Here is a 14,924-nt window from a genome sequence, read left to right as displayed (position 1 = left end):
TTTGGAATTAGGAGAAATGGGAATCAGGGTGTCAGATGAGTTACCTCCATGCCTAAAGGAATAGGCCTGGGCATAGGGAGAGAAAAAACAGCCTTTTCTAGTTATACAAAGTTGTGTAAAGGCATGGGCCATTTCTACTAAATGGCCAGCTGTCACTACGCATGTACTTTTTTTTTTTTTTCTTGAGAAAGGGTTTCTGTCACTGAGGCTGGAGTGCAGTGGCACAATCAAAGCTTACTGCAGCCTTGACCTTCTGGGCTCAAGTGATCCTCCTACCTCACCCTCCCCTGTAGCTGGGACCACAGGCATGTGCCACTACACCCAGTTAATTTTTAAATTTTTTGTAAAGACAGGGTCTCCCTGTGTTGCCCACACTGGTCTCAAACTCCTGACCTCAAGTGATCTGCCTGCCTCACCCACCGTGCCCAGCCTAAGAGGAAGTGTTATCAGGGGACCTGCGGAAAACTCAGTAAAACTAGCCTAAATGGTGGTGGGGATGGGGAGGGACGTACCATTTTCTTTCAGGACTTCAGATTTAAGCCTTTTTGTGGCCATACAAAATGTCTGGCTATGAAAAGGACTTCACGACCATCCAGTCCAGTATAATAATTGCAGTCAGAAAAACTGAGGCCTTCCATGACTTACCTGTGGTCTCCCAGCTAGTTTGAGGCAAAACTGGATTTCCACTGTGGTATTTGTTCTTTCCTTTACATTGTGTTGCCTCCTTGGTAATGTCCTGAAGAGAATAAAACTCGCACCAGAACTATGTCTCAGCCAAAGTATAGAATCATTCGTGGCAGACAGATGAATTACTCAGATAGAAATCTCATGCCATCAGGTCTTGGGCAGCTCCCATAGAGTCCTGCTCCAACTTTTGTGTCTTCCATAAAGTGGCAACACTCTAGGCCCCTTGCTTCGATTTTAGAGCATTAACTCTCTAATTGCTAGTGGCAGATCTCTGCAAAGCTACATTGTGTATAACGGCTCTATTTGTACATGATGTGACTGAGTACCTCAAAAGTAACCTGCTTTTGCAGGTCTTTAAGGATCAGCTTCGTAAGACGCTGAGGTTTAGAATGGATTCCAGATCACAACAGAGGGGAATGAATGGAAACAGGAAATGAAGGGAAATAAGTAGCATCGTCCAGCTCAAAAGCGGTGCATCCACCAGGACTAGTACTGATAAGGACGGCACTGTCCCTTCTCTTGTCTTGTAGATGCAGCATTTTTCTTGCCTCCTTTGCTTCATCTTTTCACAACTGGATGGGGAGGTATCAGAAACAACTACGTCGTGGTGCTCATTCACTGAAAACTCCCCGTTGCAAGCTCCTTGCCTCTGCCTGCGGGGAGAAAACCTGTTATAGCTAAGAGCTGAAGAGGGCAGGGTCTAGCCTTTTAGCTCTAGCGGCCCATTTGGATAGGACTGTCAATCATGACTGTCCTGATGCTGGGGAAAAAAGGACCACTCATGACTGTCCTGATACTGGAAGAAAGGGCTTTGTTAATCTCCTTCAAGGATAGCGCTGCTGCATAGGCCCACACCCTGCTCAGAGTCGCTTACACTTTACTTCAGTCTTCCTCCAAGCTCCAGAGCCATTGGCACAAATGGTTTATTGAAACTAAATATGTAAGATTAAGACATATGGAAGTTACCATAATCATCACATACTGTTCCTTGATTAGATGAGGCAGCTCAGTGGCTGAGCCTAGTTAAGCCAACCCACAGGTTCATTCACGACTTCAAGATTAGATGCCGATTCTTTTGGATTTCTACAATTATTAAATACATGTCTGAGTTGGGGAAAAACATCTGCATCCATCGTACGACCACGCGTCTAGCTATTGGATGACACCTTGGTAATTCATCGTCTCTTCATCTGAGAGGAGGACATTATTTGAGATCTTTTTCCTTGTCTTAAAACAGCTGTTGTGACCCACCTTGCAAATATTTAATGTATTATACTAGGCTATGTGTGAGATCTCTGGGGTATACAAAAAATAAAAGTAATCTGTAACCTCAGTGGGCCTACAGTCCTTCTGAGGCATATAAATAGAAAGCAGGCCAGGTACAGTTAGCTCACGGCTGTAATCCTAGCATTTTGGGAGGCCAAGAGGGGCAGATCACCTGAGGTCAGGAGTTAGAGACCAGCCTGGTCAACAGGATGAACGCCCCACCCCCATCTCTACTAAAATTTTAAAAAATAGCGGGGTGTGATGGTAGGCACCTGTAATCCCAGCTACTCAGGAGGCTGAGGCAGGAGAATCGATTAAACCAGGGAGGCAGAACTTGGAGTGGGCCGAGATCGTGCCACTGCACTCCAACCTGGGCGACAGTTAGGCTCCATCTCAATAAAAAAGAAAGCAAACACTAAGTATTTTCTTTGTGCCAGGCTCTTAATAACCATACTTATCCCTATTCACCAATCAGTTGTCTGAGGTTAAGATTGTCCATCTCCACCGACATTTTTTTGAAATCAACGCTAAAGCTTATATTTGATCACATAGAAAATAACTGGTGAAGGCAGGGAGGTGGGGAACACCACACACTGGGGCCTGTCAGAGGTTGGAGCGAGGGGAGAGCATCAGGTTAAATAGCTAATGCATGTGGGGCGTAATACCTTAGGTGATTGACAGGTGCAGCAAACCACCATGGCACACATTTACCTCTGTAATAAACCTGCACATCCTGCACCTGTATCCCAGAACTTTACATAATAAAGTGGTAAAGCATACTTAATAAATCCCATGGATGTGTTTGTTCTTGTTCATACAGTGAGGTTCTTCATTCCTCTTAAGGAATTCTTAGTAAACTATGAAAGTCCTTTTAACTTTAAACGTGAGATAGCAGGACTGTTTGTATCCCAGGGGAAGAAATATCAGAGGAGGATGAGAAACGGGGAGCTGAGCAAGGACCTTCTGCTTTTCCCCTCCTGCCGGTCGTTCCACTTGTTGTAGAAGAAAAGGTTAATTCTGAGTAGCATGGTAGAATTGTTTTTGAGAAGAGTACCTAATACTGTAGATACTTCCTTTTTATTCTGGGAAGGAGACTGAAGCTGAGAGAAAGGGGACTATGAATGCCATCCACATAATTTGTGACTGTGGCCCTTTCTAGTCTGCCCTCATGTTGACATATGCCCAAAGCATTTCTGTCACGCTGCTGCTTTTTCTAGAATGTCAAGCCCTGATGATGCTCTGATTATTTACTGTGTATTAACACATGCGGTGTTTGTGGGAATAAAATTTCTACCTTCTGCATATGTGTCCACTTGTTGGATTATACTGAGAACTCTCCAAAAGAAAAGGCCAGGTTGTGGAGAGCTCGGAATAGGTCATCCCAAAACTCAGTGCCAGGAAGGAGACCAGTGCTAACTGAACATCTGCTTTGGGCAGAGGACTGCATTTGACACATCCATGTCTCTCATTCCATTTAATTTTCAACAATAATCCTCTGAACTTGGTACAAGCATACACAATTTTCAGGAAGGATACTAAGTTTGAGAAGTTAAGACACTTACCTAATCTCACCTGGCCCCTAGTTATTGATGGAACCCGTATGTGAATTCAACTTGGCCGATTCTTACTCTTACCCTCTGTAGCAGGCTCCCTGCCAGTCTTTGTCATGGCAGGTCAGCACATGGGATGCTGGACCTGACAATCTGATCTCCAGGGATCTTCCCCTTGTTCTGCTCCACTTGGAGGATTCAGCAGATGCCTGGAGTGGAGAATAAAGGGAGGGGAGTCATTGTCTTCACATTTGGGAATATGTGCTCATATGAAATGATGCAAAGGAGTACAAAAATAGTTGACCAGGCGCGGTGCCTCATGCCTGTAATCCCAGTACTTTGGGAGGCTGAGGCGGGTGGATCACCTGATGTCAGGAATTGGAGACCAGCCTGACCAATGAGGTGAAACCCAGTCTCTACTAAAAATTTTGAAAAAGCCGGGTATGGTGGCAGGTGCCTGTAGTCCCAGCTACTTGGGAGGCTAAGGCAGAGAATTGCTTGAACCCGGGATGTGGGCAGAGGTTAGTGAGCCAGGATCATGCCACTGCACTCCAGCCTGGGTGATGGAGTGAGACTGTCTCCAAAAACAAAATTGTTAGCATTCACTTCATTACATACAGGAGTGCGTTGACTAAGGCATCTATGAAGGTTCTTACTCAATCCTCCCAATAACACAGAAAGGTAAGTACCACAACAATTCCCACCTGTGGATAAGAAGCTGCGCCTGGAGAAGTTAACTAGTCCCAGTCTTCTAGTTCACTACTAAGTAAAGGATCCTTGATTCGTACTCGGGTCTGAGTTCTGAGCCTTAATTACTTTGCTGCATTGCATCTGGTGTTGAGTGATTATTCTGTCCCCATCAGCAATTGGTAGGCCACAGAAACCTTTTATTTATGGGCTGTTCAGGCAAGTAAATTTCATCGCCTAATGACATAGCTTTTTTATTTAGAGAGCTGTCAGTGTAAGATAACCTCCCTCTCTGGTTTGGTGGTGGTTATTCATTTATTCAGAGCTGCTATTAATTTTAATTACTTGTTTCACCTTTGACCACCATAAAGTTCATCTGATTAAAAAAATTCTTAACACAGAAAATTGCTAATAAATACCAAAAGCTCTAGGTCAACAAAGCCAGGCATGCTTGATTAAATATCCGTGGAGCTTATAAAATGTCTGCCTAGGCCCTTGGCATTTGTAAAGAGACATTTATGACTCCAACACAATCTTTGCTATCATTGGGCTATAGCTAACATATCAATCTTGACCATCAGTGTTGACTTTTCCTCTGGAAAAAGAACTTAAGCTTCCTACATTTTCTGCATTTCTGGCACTATACAGAATTCATGCATTTTAAGATACACACACTTTCTCAGCAAATTAGGCTTTTTAAGAAGCTGAAATAATATAAACTCTGCATATTTTAAAAATCCCTAAAGCAACAATCACTTTCAACAGGGGACAAGGAAAGGGAGGCTTCAAAGCAGGAGGGGAATGTACATTAAACATAACAGGGAGTTTCCTCCCTCTGAGGTTGAAGGGCAATGTTTGCCAAGAATGTCCTTCTTTGAAGATGCCTGTGAATAGAGGCGGTTTCTTCTCTGTAGCAATTTTTGGATTGAGGGAAAGTCTTTTTGAATTTTTAAATTTTCATTCCATATATTCTTTTCTTAAATCTCTTGACTGAGCTCTTAGTCTTTTGTGATGGTGTATGAATTGTTAGGCAAAAGTAACGTGGTAGACAATATCTGAAAAAACAAAGGAGAAAGAAAGTATGAAGTTGTTCTGCTTCTGATAAGAATTCCCCAACATGTGAAGATTACTTTTTCTTCTACTGTTCTGAGACTGAGTATCCAGTCATAATCCGTTTCCCCGTATTGTAATTTGGGATACAAGCTGGTCTCTGGGTAACAGATCCATTTTACTGGCAATTGCAAAAGTTGAGTCCTCCACTTAATGCAACTTGTTTTTTCTCTGTCCGCAACCCCCTTTCTTTCGATTTGTGAAGGATGCATTCTAGCTCTTATCTTTTTAATAAGGTAGGCTAAAAGTTAATGGAAATACTGCATTACTGAAATACTAAGCTCTCAAATCAGTACGATGTGTCTAACAAGCACCAGAGTATTAAGTTGGCACACTGACGTCCAGTTACATATATAAAACGTGGTTTTTGATTTAAAAATTACGGACCAAGAAGCAGTTTCTCTGCTCCTCCTGGAATCTCTGGTTGGTTCAGCCCACCTACCTCCACTCCTGCCTCCACTATGTCCATCAGGGTGACCCAGAAGTCCTACAAGGTGTTCACTTCTGGCCCCTGGGCCTTCATTCAGCAGTCTTTCCTACACAAGTGGGCCCGGTGACCACATGAGCTTCTCTAGCTTCTCGCGAGTGGGCAGCAGCAGCTTCCGGGGTGGCCGCGGTGGAGGCTATGGTGGGGCCAGTGGAATAGGAGGCATCACCACCGTCATGGTCAACCAGAGCCTGCTGCGCCCCCTTAACCTGGAGGTGGACCCTAACATCCAGGCCATGCACACCCAGGAGAAGGAGCAGATCAAGACCCTCAGCAAGTTTGCCTCCTTCATAGACAAGGTACAGTTCCTAGAGCAGCAGAACAAGATGCTGGAGACCAAGTGGAGCCTCCTGCAGCAGCAGCAGATGGCTCGGAGCAACATGGACAAACATGTTCGAGAGTTACATCAATAACCTTAGGTGGCAGCTAGAAACTTTGGACCCAGAGAATCTGAAGCTGGAGGCAGAGCTTGGCAACATGCCAGGGCTGGTGGAGGACTTTGAAGAAAAAGTATGAGGATGAGATCAATAAGTGTACAGAGATGGAGAATGAATTTGTCCTCATCAAAAAGGATGTGGATGAAGCTTACATGAACAAGGTGGAGCTGGAGTCTCACCTGGAAGGGCTGACTGAGGAGATCAACTTTCTCAGGCAGCTGAATGAAGAGATCCGGGAGCTGCAGTCCCAGATCTTGTACAAGTCTGTGGTGCTGTCCATGGACAACAGCCGCGCTCTGGACACAGACAGCATCATCACCCAGGTCAAGGCGCACTACGAGGAGATCGCCAACCGCAGCCGGGCTAAGGCTGAGAGCATGTAGCAGATCAAGTATGAGGAACTGCAGGCGCTGGCTGGGAAGCACGGGGATGACCTGACCTGGCGTTCAAAGACTGAGATCTCTGAGATGAACCAAAACATCAGCTGGCTCCAGGCTGAGATTGAGGGCCTCAAAGGCCAACAGGCTTCCCTGGAGGCTGCCATTGCAGATGCCGAGAAGCGTGGGGAGCTGGCCCTTAAAGATGCCATCGCCACGCTGTCCAAGCTGGAGGCTGCTCTGCAGCAGGCCAAGCAGGAGAGGGCGCGGCAGCTGCGTGAGTATCAGGGGCTGATGAACGTGAAGCTGGCCGTGGACATCGAGATCGCCACCTACAGGAAGCTGTTGGAGGGCGAGGAGAGCCGGCTGGAGTCTGGGATGCAGAACAGGAGTATCCATTCGAAGACCACCAGTGGCTACGCAGGTGGTCTGAGCTCGTCCTAAGGGGGCCTCACCAGCTACTGCCTGAGCTCCAGGTTTGGCTCTGGCGCGGGCTCCAGCTCCACCAGGGCTGTGGTTGTGAAGAAGATTGAGACCCGTGATGGGAAGCTGGTGTCCGAGTCCTGACGTCCTGCCCAAGTTAACAGCTGCAATAGTCCCTCCCAGGCTGCGCTCCCTGCGGCTGCCCCAGAGCTCAGAAGGGAGGCTGCTGTGCAGTGGGGAGCGCAGGGGAACGGGAGACCCACCTGAGGCTCAACCCTAGTCCTCAGCCCACCTGCAGGGGAGTTTACTATCTGGGGACCCTCCTTGCCCATGCCTCCAGCTACAAAACAAGTGAATGGCGCTTTTTTTTTTTTTTTTTTTTTTTTTGGCCAAAGTAAAACTTGAGCTAGCTCTGACCCCCCCACACACAAAAAAACTCCTTGTAGAAAGTATAAAAGAAAAAAATTCACCCACATTATGTCACCCAGAGGTAACACCTATTAACCATTTAATGCAGGGTTTTTGTTTGTTTTTATGCAGTCTGGCTGTATTGCCCAGGCTGGAGTGCAATGGGCACGATCTTGGCTTACTGCAATCTCTGCCTGCCAGGTTCAAGCAATTCTCCTGCCTCATCCTCCCAAGTAGCTGGGATGACAGGCGCCCACCACCACACCCGGATAAGTTTTGTGTTTGTAGTAGAGACAGGGTTTTTGCATGTTGGCCAGGCTGGTCTCTAACGCCTGACCTCTGGTGATCCAATGCAGTTCCTTTCAATTGAGCATGTTTGTTAATGGCTGCATGTTTAAAAATCTGGAATAGTGCCTAATATGCTGGAAACTTAATATTTGTATGTGGACAAAATAATTGATGCTTTTCATTGGACCACAGTTTTTGATTACTGTGAAAGTTCTGTAAGGTACAGCTATAAGCAACCTTAACCTGTTTTGCAAGTTACTCTTGCTTGGTACTTGATTTTTGGGGAGATGTTTTGTCTTTGAGAATCTGCTCTCTAGACATATTTACATAAACGTGACAGCTTTGTGTTACTAATGCTAATAGATTGATTAGGTAATACAGGTAGTTTTAATAGGTAAAACACAACCCAAAGAGCACTGTCCCTGGACTTAGGCAGATCTCGACTCCAGTCCTGGCTCTGCAGCTTCAAACCTGTGCAGCATTAAGCAAATCACCAAGCTCAAATCTCTTCGATCCTTAATATCCTCATCACTAAAATGAGAGAGTAAAAAGCTACATCATATGGTTATTGTGAGGTTTAAAAGTATGTGAATATTCAAAGAAAATCACCAGATAAACTTGAGTTGTCACACAGTGTGACTTAAAATTCTTCTAAAAAATCAATACGTGTCATACTATGTAAGTTTTTGTAAGTGAAAATCATACTGTTAAAAGGTTAAATGGTACCTTGCCTTTTATTTTCCTTCAAATGATACCATGCTCAAGACAAATATTAAAATTAACAGTGTTCACTTTTTGAAGGGAAGCTATAGGGCTGATTTAGGTTGCTCATTCTGACTAAATCTACACCTTGGAAAATTACTGTCATTTTCGTTTTCTTCCCATTTTAATTTTCTTCCCATTGTTCCCGAGTACTTGGAGTACTCGGGAAATTTATCACCTTTCTCAGAGCCACCTGATACTTCATTTTTGAGCGAGTGCTTCTAAAAAGATGAAGGCATTTTTTATCTCCAGTGTTAGAAATGAGTTTGCAGCTGGTGGTAATTTTAATTTTCTAAGCACCTTCTATGAGCAAAAAACTTTGTAATGCCCTTCTACCTACATTATCTCACGAAATGGTCACAAAAACTTTAATGAAACAGGAATATTCCACTTTCTACATGTTTTTGTTTATTTTTGAGGTGGGGGCTTGCTCTGTCACCCAGGCTTCAGTGCAGTGGTGAGATCTCAGATCACTGCAGCCTCCACCGCCTGACCTCAAGTGATCCTTCCGCCTTGGCCTCCCTAAGAGCTGCGATTATAGGCGGGAGCCACTGTGCCCGGCCTCTAGATGTTCTTAAATATTCCCAGCAATTTACAGATGCAGAAACCAAGTTAACACGTGAGTTGTCTTGATTACTCGCAAAAAGCTGGCTCGGTGTCTCTGGCTATTTTCCCAATTACAGAAAGGGAGGCAAGACGGTCATTCCATCAGTTGTCACTGAGTTCCTGCCATCAGCTGCACTGGGGAGTGTGAGGCTAAGAGGGGGCAGTCTGTTCCCTTGGTTTACTCCTCACGTGGGTGCCCAGGAGAAGATGGAAGCCAGGCCGCTTCCCTTTCCTCTACAGGAGGCTGAGCACGTGCTGCTGGACAATGCCTTACCCAGGTGAAAAAGTGGCCCTGCTCCAGCAGCCCTCTGTTGTCCAAGTCCACCCGCAGCAGCCCGGGGAAGCTGGCGCTGCAGCAGCTCCGCTCGCGGCCAACACTTCAGCACCTGGACCGAGAGGACAGCTCCAAGCATGGCTGCAGGCCTGGAGGCCCAGCGCCCACCCTAGGCACCGCCCTGCCGGGGCCGCCGAAGGTACTTGGCCGCCTGGAACACCTGAAGCAGCAGCACGGCCCTCAGCAGTCGGATGCCGCGACTAGGAGCCAGCGCCTTGCCGCCGTCCTGCCCGTTACTCTCCGAGCCCGTTGCCCGGCGCGTCCTTCCCTGGCCTGCCTTGAGCTGTCCCCCCCGGGATCCCGCCCTGCAGCCGCTCCCCGGGGCGGCACTCCAGCCCTGGGGCCCGGACACGCTGCCTACCCGGGCCATTGACATGTCCAAGCACATAAACAAGTTTGAGAAGGGGTTGCTGTAAACGTACCCTTCCTCCAGGCTGAGGACTCTAGCCGCCCTTGGAGTCTATCCTTGATGGCTCGTTGTGAGACCTTTTAAAACTCCTTTGTTGTGCTCCCTACTTTATTTAAAAGTATGCTTCAGGAGGCTGAGGCACGAGAATCGCTTGAACCCTGGAGGCAGAGGTTGCAGTAAACCAAGATCAGGCCCTGCACTGCAGCCACAGAGCAAGACTATCTCAAAAAAAAAAATAAAATAAAATAAAATTTTTTTCGAGACGGAGTCTCAGGGCGCTCTATTGCCAGGCTGGAGTGCAGTGACACCATCTTGGCTCACTGCAACCTCCTCCTCCCGAGTTCAAACCATTCTCTTGCCTAAGCCTCCCGAGTAGCTGGGATTACAGGTATGCACCACCACACCCCGCTAATTTTTGTATTTGTATTTTTAGTAGAGATGGGGTTTCTCTATGTTCCCATGTTGGCCAGGCTGGTCTCCATCTCTTGACCTCGTGATCCGCCCATCTTGGCCTCCCAAAGTGCTGAGATTACAGGTGTGAGCCACCACACCCAGCCTATTATTGGTAACATTTAATGCTGATCTCCATCGTCGTGTATGTCTGTGTTTAGTGAATTCCCAGTTGAATTTGCACAAGCCTTTTGGAAAGCAGTTTCACACCATGGAACAAAGAGTCTACAGTAAATATTCTTTGATACTATAATTTCACTTCGGGAAGTCTAACGGGGAGAAAAATCTAAAGTTGAAAAGTCAACCACACACAAAAATCACACAGATGTTCCTTTAAAAACTAATTATAAAGATTTATTACAGAAAGATATGCAAAATTAGAAAAAATGGAAAATATTTTTACTTAAATAAAAAAAATTCTTTTGATAGGGTCTTGTTCTGTAGCCAAGGGTGGACTGTAGCGGTGGAATCATGGCTCACTACATTCTCAATTCCCTCAGCTCAAGTGATCCTCCTGCCTCAACCTCTTGAGTCGCTAAGACTACAGACATGGGCCACCACATCTGGCTTATTTGTTTATTTTTTGTAGACCACAGGGTCTTGTTATGTTGCCCAGGCTGGTCTCGAACTCTTGGCTTTAAGTGGTTAAGTGATCTTCTCACCGTGGCCTCCAGAGTATAGGATTGTAGGTATGAGCCATCGCACCTGGCGTATTTTTTTTTCTCTTGACCTCCGCTATTGAAAGCCAACTCAACGTTTGTATTTAGAATGTTTAAATAAAACTTTAACCATAAATGGATTCAAAACATGGCAATCATACATGTGCTAAATGGATTTGTATATTGGAATATTATGGAACCATGGAAAGCACATTATAAAAATGATAAGTGCTTATTTTATAAGTAAAATAAAGTAGGACATTAATTTTTAGTACAGTTTGTAGTCTCTGCAACTTTTATGGGCGATGGCAGAATTATTTAGACACGACTGGATACAGGCACTCAATAAATGTTAATTGGATAAGTGAAAAGACAAGTGAAGGGTAATCCCTAACATGTTTTTTTCTACTCATAATTTTCTATAGCAAGATATGTTTTATAGGAAACACTTTTTTAAAGATGCCGTGTCTAGAACCTTTGTTCATAAATTGTATTTTCAAATCTTTATTTTATTTGAGACAGGGTCTTGCTCTGTCACTCAGGCTGATGTGCAGTGGCATGATCACAGCTCACTGCAGCCTTGACTTCCTGGGCTCTACCAATTCTCTCACCTCAGCCTTTTGAGTAGCTGAGGCGACAGGCCTGTGCCACCATGCGTGGCTAACTTTTGTATTTTTTTTTGTAGAGACAGGGTCTGGCTATGTTGCCCAGGTTGATCTCAAACTTCTCAGATCAAGCAATCCACCCGCTGCCAACTCCCTTAAGTGCTGGGATTACAGGGGTGAGCCACTGCCCCTGACTTCAAATCTTATTTCACAGTTCTGTGAGTGATGGTTTAATTCCCACTGATAGATGAGGAAGTGAGGGCCCAACACCTTATTCTTATGTGAAATCAGGTTGCAAGTGCCGAGTCTAGATCTTCTGACTCCAAGTCCTTTGATATTTCCTGACATTGAACTTGGCTGATATGTTCCAGGCTCTGCTTTTGGAGACAGGAAACAATCGAAGTCCCTGCCCTGTCCCTGGCTTGCTGGGTGATTTTAGGGGTAAGTCACTTCTTTTTGTGTCTCTTCTTTTCTTGGGCTTTTGACCTGGTGGTTTTTAAAATCAACCTTTCCCACTATTTCTTTCAGTGGAGAGAGGACTCCGTTAGGATGTTGGCTATCCAGTCTACCATTGCTCCTCTAGTGACTTTCTCTCTCATCTCCCTGTTTTTTCTTTTGTCATTTTCATCCTGTCAATTTATTATGTCCCTTTACCATGTCAACGTTTTGTTGACATTTTGTCATATTGTCAGAAATGATATGTATTTCTTTGCTTATTACGTATTTTACCCATCTAGATAGAAACTTTTGTGAGGACAGAAGTCCTCTCTGACTTTTGCTCATCTGTACCTCCAAAATCTAGCACAGGGTTGGACTCAGACTCATAGTTAGCTCAGTAAAATAGTTGTTGAAGGAATTGCAGGCATGGAAGCATATGTATGATAAAGATAGGATGAGCTCACTTCTCCCACAACATCCCCTACTACTACTATGGATCTTTCCCCCATTAGTCTTGTCAGAAAATACAGTGCTAGAGCCGTAGTTCTTCGCTGGGTGATTTTCGCTATCCCTAGATGACATTTGGCAATATCTGCAGCTATTTTTGGTTGTCACAATTGGGACGTGCTACTGACATCCAGTGGGCAGAGTCCAGGGAAGTTGTTAAACTTCATATAATGCACAGGACAGCCCCAACCCATTCCAGCTCCTGATAAAGAATCCACAGATCCTAAATGTCAACAGTGCCAAGATGAGGAAACTCGGTGCTAGACAGATTGAATGAGGTTGGTTTGCTTGTTTTAAAATTTTCATTTGGGTGATTGTTTTGAAATTTCAAGCATACAGAAAAGTTGCAAGAATAATACAAAAAATGACCTTTGCCCAGATTTTCCAATTGATACCTTGCCATGTTGCATTATCATTTTCTCTATATATGTAATTATTTTTTCTTTCTGAACTATTTAAGGGAAAGTTGCAGACACGATGTTCTGTTGCCTCTGTATAACTCAGTGTGCATTTCCTAAAAGGTTTTACATAAACACAGCATCATTATCAATTATGATGACCCAATATCATTATCTAATTTAAAACCTTGTTCATGTTTCGCATATTATCCCAACTGTGTGTTAAGCAAGTGTTTTATTCCTCTTGCCTTTGGGATGAGGGTGGAGCTTGAGTCCCTGGATCTAACCCATCCCAGTGTTATTTCAACAAGAATTAAAGCTTTAGGCCGGCCGTAGTGGCTCACGCCTGAAATCTGAACACTTTGGAAGGCCAAGGTGGGCAGATCCCAAGGTCAGGAGTTCAGGACCAGTTTGGCCAACATGGTGAAACCCCATCTTTACTAAAAATACAAAAATACAAATAATTAGCTGGGTGTGGTGGTGTATGTCTGTAATTCCAGCTACTTGGGAGGCTGAGACAGGAGAATTGCTTTAATCTGGGAGGTGGAGGTTGCAGTGAGCCAAGATCATACCATTGCACTCCAGTCTAGATGACAGGTGAGATTCTGTCTCAAAAATAATAATAAAAATTTAAATTCTCCTGGAGCCAAACACTGATGGTGAACTCCTGCAACTCACCAACTTTGTTGGGCTGAGTTTGGCCTTTGGATATCACTCCGAGTGATATCTTTAGACACTGAGTCCGGACCTGTCTTTTAGTGGAATTTTGTGCAGTGAGGATGGTACCGAGTCTCCTGGCTTCCAGCTGGAGTGTCAAATCCTACTTCAGCCCCAGAGACATCCTTAATAAATGGGAAGCTTTGTGATAATGACTTAGAACAGGAGCTAGTATCTCCCAAATTGTGAGGATTCGTCAGCTAGCGTTAAACTGAACAATAACAGAAATCCTTCAAAAGGCTTTTTATGTTTTCTCTCTGCCTTGCTTCCATAATCTTTCTTGACATTTCAGATGAATTCTACCTGAAATCTATGGACCAACTTTGAGTAAGAAAGGCTTATAAGTGAATATTCTTTGTCAGATACTAGCTATTTGTTATTTAGTCTACTGGGGCATAAAATTTCATAAGATGTATTAGATGTTCTTTTGTTCCTTCCCTTTTCAACTTTCCTTTGATTCTCTACTGCAGCACATAATTTTTCCTCCATCCTAAGAGGACCAGTGTCGGGCACATTTCAGGTGCTACATAAATGGTGACTGTTGAAAGTGATGTTGCCAAAACTGAAACCAATATATTAGTTTCCTGGGGCTGTTGTAACAAATGACCACACACAGGGTGGCTTAGAAATAACAGACGATAGCCAGGTGTGTTGGCTCATGCTTGTAATCCCAGCACTTTGGGAGGCCAAGGTGTGCAGATCATGAGGTCAAGAGATCAAGACCATCCTGGCTAACATGGTGAAACCCGATCTCCACTGAAAATACAAAAATTAGCTGGGTTTGGTGGCGGGTGCCTGTAATACCAGCTACTCAGGACGCTGAGGCAGGAGAATCGCTTGAACCCGGGAGGCGGAGGTTGCAGTGAGTCGAGATCGTGCCATTGCATTCCAGCGTGGTGGCAGAGTGAGACTCCGTCTCGACCCAAAAAAAAAAAAGGAGATTCTCATTGTGGAGCCCAGAAGTCCAAAATGAAGGTGTTGGCAGTGCTAGCTCCTTATGGAGACTCTGAGAGAGAATCTATTCCATGGCCCTCTCCTGGCTTCTGGTGGTCGCTGGCGATCCTTGAGGTGCCTTGGCTTGGTGCTACATCACCCTAGCCTCTGGTCTATCGTCACTTGCCTTTCTTCTCCATATGTATATCTGAGTCTCTTCTTCTTTTCTTATAAGAACATCAATCATTGGACTTAGAGTCCATCCTAATCCAGTATGACCTGATGTTAACACATATTTGTGTCATAACCCCTCAAATTCCTATGTTGAAGTCCTGATCCCTGTAGCTCAACGTGTACAGTCATGGGTTTCATAACGACGTTTCAAT

The 14,924-nt window shown here is 44.8% G+C and overlaps 1 pseudogene; it reads left to right on the top strand.

The window, feature by feature from the left end:
* Positions 1 to 5,719: 5,719 nt before the first annotated feature.
* LOC111552564 lies at positions 5,720 to 9,795 on the top strand (annotated as a pseudogene).
* The last annotated feature ends 5,129 nt before the right edge of the window (positions 9,796 to 14,924 follow it).

This window comes from Piliocolobus tephrosceles, chromosome 17 (genome assembly GCF_002776525.5).
Source record: "Piliocolobus tephrosceles isolate RC106 chromosome 17, ASM277652v3, whole genome shotgun sequence".
In the NCBI taxonomy this organism is placed as follows: domain Eukaryota; kingdom Metazoa; phylum Chordata; class Mammalia; order Primates; family Cercopithecidae; genus Piliocolobus; species Piliocolobus tephrosceles.
This window is presented reverse-complemented; position numbering and strand designations above follow the sequence as displayed.